Raw genomic sequence first — 6,483 nt, forward strand, 5'->3', positions numbered from 1 at the left:
ATTACTTTCGGTAAAAATAACAGAGGCCCACTAAATTTCATCAAGAAAAGTATAATCGATCAAAAGAAATTGAATTTATGCTCGAGAAAGCAAAAGAGCAAAGAAATCGATTTCGTTTTTATACATGGATATGTGCACGTACGTTACAGATAGAGGAGGAGACACCAACGGCGGGGAAGAGGAAACAAGATCAGAACTTTCTCCCTGTTGATATCTGTCTATTGTTGGATATACGTGTATATAGCGGACTGTTTGTACATGTATGTATTTATCTACTCATAATGGTGTTCTTCAAGAAGTGATAGATAATTCATTTTAGTTTTTACAACAATTTTTGCTCTCCGGAGACCGAACGTTTCGTGTAAAAGGATTTCCTATTCTTTTCTTCTCATAAATTAATAGTTTAAAAATCCATCCAAACATTTAATTCAAAAAAATTAATAAAATGAAGGCCAATCGATGTTCGAGAAACTAACAAACTTTATATTTTCGATCTAATGTCTGGCTCTTTCGGTCAAACTGATCCGTGAAATCCGACTGACACGAGAATAAAAAACGACTAAGACGAAAATAATTTAGAAGCAAGAATTAATAAAAAAATAACAAAGATGAACGATATTAAATTATAATTAGGATAAGATTAAGAAAACCATGGGAAGAAGCAAGGACGGTAGAGTGCTGGAGCAGGAAGGAATGCCTTTCCAAGAGGAAAAGTATACGCACCCATCTTTATATTAATATTATTTAAGTATTATTTGTCTTTTTCGGGTTTTAGAGAAAAAATATCATATTTAATGCTCTAATATATGATAACTTTTTCTTTAAATATCATGGATACGAATTATTAATCTCATATATGTAGTCAAAGAGAGGTTTTGGAATAATTTTCTACCTTTATTAATAAAATTCAAATATATACGAGGGGCATACTAACATGATTTTCAAATTATCAATGGATCCTAAGATAAAAATCTTTATAATATTCTGAATAATCCATGAATATCGCATTAAAAATTAATGAAATATTTATAGCTCTCACATAAAAAATGAGATTCGTAGATAAGCCATTGCCTCATCAATTAGCTAATTAGACATAAGATCCTCCTCAAAACGAGTTCCTCCTGAACAAGCGACAATTTTGAAATATGTTATATATATATATATATATAGGTTAAAACAAGTTACCCAACTCATTGTATTTGTTTTACTTCAACCGTTGAACTCTTTTGTTTCGAATTAGTAACCCAAATATTTATTTTTTGTTTTAATTTGGGAACTCCGTATACCTTTATTGTTAAATTAGTAAAAAAAAAAAAAAAATTCTTCACTTTGTTCGTATTATCATACATTTAACCAAAATTGGATAAGTTTTTCATTTCTTTGGAAAGCACGTTTCGAAAGTACAACTTGTCTAACAAGTCATTGACGGGATGATGAAGCAATATATTAACGGATTTTTTATATAACGGTGTCTAAGTAAAATAAAACTAGAAGAACTCAATTTATCGATCAAAATGGAAAAAACACTACAAGTCTGATAACTAACAATTTAACCCTATCTGTCTGTGTTTGTGGTAGGAACTATATACTGAGCTAGTTTTCAATATTTGCCAAGTAAAAGTTCTAACTTTAGATGGGCATATGATGCCACAATTTTAAAAAGTTAAAAATATGAATACAATAAATATTAAGTTGGAGATATGGGTGCTGCATTTACTAAAAGTTTGAACTCGACCGGTGGAAATTTACTCTAGGACAATGCTACATTTACAAACTTATTTTACAAAATCTCTTACTCACCACTCACAATTGAGGGTGTAGACCACAAGCCGATATTTTTTAAATTTACGCGGGACTCGCTTTTTTGTGAGAGTGTGTAACACATTTTGTACAAATGTATTTGTACGCATCTCTTTATCCTCTACTCTATTTCCCAACAAAATGTAGTGTTTGGTCCACCATCCACCCATTTAGTTTGGGAGGGTGAGGCAGTTGTATTTTCATGTTAATTTGCCCTTCCGTAGCCCAACGAAACCTAACCACAACAGTCTCCATTGCACTTGGTAATTGCCATGATCTCATCCTACGACTCTACAAAACCTAACTTCATCTTTATTTTTAATGTATTCTCGCTATTATTAACAATTATTTATGCCCTTCATCAAGTTCGAGATTGCCCCTAACTTTTATTCTATGAATATATCTACATTCATTCGTACACTTTGACGATTCAATAAACTGAGTCAAATCGATTAATGTTAAAAAATAAAAATAAAAACAAAAATTTAAATTTTTGTCCATTATAATTTGCGATACCAAACATGGAATGGCTAAATTATATTTTTTTCATTTTTTTACAATATTTCTTATGGGTACACTAGAAGATGAATAAAAGGTTCTATAATGTTATAAAATTATGCACATTTATATCTAGTACCAGGAATTAGATACATCTAATCTACGTCACAATGAGATGTTCTGCCCTTGTTTGAGCCATATTCTTTTGAAAAAATACATTTTCAACAGTCTTTTGACATCATTTCAATTACAAATTCTTTAATAAAATAATATTACACTCAAATTCATAATTTTTCTTTATTTTTTAACCACATATTTTCAATCGATATATTATTTAAAAATTCATCATTCCCCAAAATGGGGCTCAAACAAGGGTAGTTTTTAATGTTGATGCAGCAGTAATGTAGCAGTTGGCAGAGTTGTTGGAGTCGTTTTTCTTGTTCAAATCTTCATTTAGTATTATTAAGTTTAATTTTATAGAAATTTATTATGGATGTAAATATTCCACACCTGTTATACCAATTCCTTAGTTGGATAAGACGTGTCGATGGTGACGAACTTTGATAGAGATCATCTAACTTTAACCATGACTTACACAGACAACTAAGGTCATACACTACTTCCAAAAATGACGGAATTTTTTAGCGGAACTAAATCCAATATGCATACCTTCCTTTTTTTTTTTTTTTTTTAGTGATGAGGGAACCCGCAGTCGCTACCATTCGAGTGCGCATTGAGTAAACTCTCTAGTTGATACAATAGCTTGCAAACCACTCCAATCAGATAAACCGCACTAGGCAAGCCCAGTGCGACAGACTTGACTGAAAAAGTGTTGGTAGGAGGAATCGAACTCCTGATCAAAGGCCTCCTCGCTCATTTACTCCACCAATTCGGTCACCCTACGATGATCCCAATATGCATACTTTCATCTACAAAGCATGTACTACATGGTTGTTCTGAATATTAGGGAATGTGACAAGTTAGAACGATAAATCATGGTCTCCAATAATATTATCCGAGCATGACTTTCACTACCTTTGTTGGGCATGGTTAGCCTTGCGAAAACTCACTCACAGGTGAAGACAACATAAAAATTTAACTGAAAATTAATACATCTATTTGATTATCTTTTTCTACTGAGCGTGTTTGGCTTCAGTATGGGATCCACTACATTTGTCTCTTTTTAGTGATCGAACAATCTAAGTGGTAGAACAGAATTTCACAAAGTAGTATGAAGATTATAATAGTCAAAATAACCAATAGCATTAAGCTTGTAGGGATGGCAGTCGGGCGAGGCAGCTTTTTGCCCCGTTTGCTGCCCTATTTAATTTAATTTAATTTTTTTTTACATTTTAAAATTTCGAATTATGCTATTATTAGATAATAAAATACAAATTCAAAATGAGTTTTTAACGGATGAATTGTCAAGAAATAAAATTTTTTTACTATTATTTTTTTTTCCTCTTAATGGGGTGGAATTTTTTTTTTTTTTTGCCCTATTCATGGTGGGATGAGTGTTTTTGCCATCACTATAAGCTTGAGACACCTAGTAATTTCAAGTCAATCTTTATATACTAAGTGCATGTTTGGTAATGATTTTTCAACCCAAAAAATTAATTTTTTGACTGTTATTTCACTATTTCAACTGTCATTTTTTACTTTTTCTCTCATAGGTAGGACCTACTTTTGTATCTAACGGTCAAAACATTAATTCTCATAATTATTATCGAACAAGCCCTAAGTACTATCCTTGGCACCCACCGGTGCTGGCTAGCATCTGATTTTTGTGTAATGTCTCTAGCAATGTGACTCCATAGTATATGATACTAGATAGAAGGGTGCCCGATCAATCTATATGACTCCAGCAATTTTGCAAATAGAAGGCTTTCGCTTGGGATTTATTTGACCATTAAACTTTCTTTATCATGTTCGACCAATACCTAAGACCCAAGATCAAGCATAAATAAAAAGAATGCAATAACTTTTTATGTTCCAGTTTTGACTATAAACTAGGTGGTGAGGATGAAAGAAAACAAGCATAAGCCACTTTAATCATTTCACTTAAAAGGTAAACAGAGCATTCAGCCAACTCTTATACTGAAAAGTTACCAAGCTATTCAATTCACCTCTCTTCTCTTACCCACCTTTATTACAACCTCCACAGGACTGACCCTGAAAATTTAGAGGCCCCAGACATTTAATTATTATGGGGCCCAAAGAAAACTTTATACAATTCAAAAGAAAAATAACAAAATAAAATTTATCTCACTCAAGCATAAGATTTAACCTTCTCACATTTTGAGATGTAAAATTAGTAATCAAATTACTAAAATCAAATTTTTTCAACATATTTTTTTTTCAATAGAAATCATAGCTAATCACGTACAAGTTCTCAAGAAAATAAATTCTCAAATGAACTTCAAGTTGCACGAGGCAGCATATTGTTTCTGAACTTCATCCTCCTTCCCATTGTAAATATACCATTTTTTCATGGTTGGTTAGGCAGAATTTTTCACCAACTTTAGATGGCAAAGTATTCTTTTTCCACGTCTATCCCTTCCCATCAAAATGGCCCAACTGGCTCACCGTCAGTTATAAATGATGAATCCCAGCACATAAGATTCGGCAGACAGAAATTAAGACAGGATACATATATATGATATTGCCAGAACTGAATTACCTCAACAGTCAGATGGATTCATCAACATCTGGCGTCTCCGGCTACCGGTCGAAGGTCCGTTGCTTAATAAACCAATTGAAGCATTTGTCGTCGACCAGAAAATGAAGCTTCTGACTGAGAAATCAATGGAAAGACAGAGAAGTGAGAAACCATACCGGAATGGAAACATGGATTGGCCAACATAAGCATAAGAAGAAGACAAAGAGGCCGAACCTGTGGTTGGGTAATCGGATTTCGCCATATCTTTTGCAGCTTTGCTGGTTGACTGTAGTTTTTATGGATTTTCTTATTGATATTGTCCTCTGCTTCTCTTCTAGTTTATCACCTACACGATTCTTCCTTTCTTGATAAAAAGGACTCAAGATTTTGTTTGGTGAACATGATTGGAATGGAGAAGAAGGCGGTCAGTTTTCCTCCGTTTTTTTTTTTTTTTTCCTTTTTTTTTTTGGGATGGGCCGTTTTGGGCCTTTTTTAGAGGCCCCTTGAAATTTGAGGCCCAAGGCAGTTGCCTTACTTGCCTTGGGCCAGGGCCGGCCCTGAACCTCCATTTCATGCCATAAGATTGTCCACACGTTATTCTTCTAAAGGGCCTCAGGGACATATACAGTGGGACTGGGCTGGGCTATAGCCTAGTCCAACCCCCATCCCATTTAAATTTTTTATTGTAAAAAAAAAAAAAAAATTATGTGTAAATTCTTATTTTTACATATTAGCCAGGCTTGGAGTTCAATCCTAGATCCGTCCCTATCAAAGTATAATTGGAATCGACCATACAAGTACTAAAAGTTTATACTAGCTTAAGCTTAAGCTATATATACATTTTAGTACTTTTGAACACTTGAAAATCTTTCTACTAGGTTACAAAAATGAACACTTCGTTTACATATTAGCCAGGCTTGGAGTTCAATCCTAGATCCGTCCCTATCAAAGTATAATTGGAATCGACCATACAAGTACTAAAAGTTTATACTAGCTTAAGCTTAAGCTATATATACATTTTAGTACTTTTGAACACTTGAAAATCTTTCTACTAGGTTACAAAAATGAACACTTCAACGACATCCTTGGTATTGAATTGTCCTTTTCCAATTTAAGGTTAGGAAGCCTAAAAATTCTCATCTTAAATTGGATGGCTTTTTTTCCAAAAAAAAAAAGAAAAGGAAAAAAAAAAGTGTATTGCTATCAATTAATCGATTTGAGGCACTCTCTTTTTTATTAACATGATCAAGCAAAATTGTATTTTCATCGGAGAAAGATCAATCTTAGAACACGATTATGTGAAACTTAATCTCGAAAGCAATTGGTGAAGACATAAGCAATTGTTGATCATAAGAATGGACATAAGTGTGTGCAGCTACTTTTCGAAGTTGGAGCAAATTAGCTTATTTTCAAATAATTCGAAATTTATAAAGCAATTTTAATTACATCCAATCCAATAGTGAGAAAGAATTATAAATAAATAAATAAATAAATAATAATAATAATAATAAATATATATATATATA

General features: G+C 32.7%; 1 long non-coding RNA gene across 1 annotated transcript; it reads right to left on the reverse strand.

Moving 5' to 3' along the window:
• Positions 1-4,321: 4,321 nt before the first annotated feature.
• LOC111384810 lies at positions 4,322-5,821 on the reverse strand. The gene is made up of 3 exons (XR_002700960.1): positions 5,192-5,821; positions 4,979-5,092; positions 4,322-4,470 (listed from the first exon to the last, which is right to left on the reverse strand). It is a non-coding gene; the product is annotated as an uncharacterized LOC111384810 (long non-coding RNA).
• Between the last annotated feature and the right edge of the window lie 662 nt (positions 5,822-6,483).

The sequence above is a fragment of the Olea europaea genome, unplaced genomic scaffold (genome assembly GCF_002742605.1).
Source record: "Olea europaea var. sylvestris unplaced genomic scaffold, O_europaea_v1 scaffold3014, whole genome shotgun sequence".
Taxonomy (NCBI): Eukaryota; Viridiplantae; Streptophyta; class Magnoliopsida; order Lamiales; family Oleaceae; genus Olea; species Olea europaea.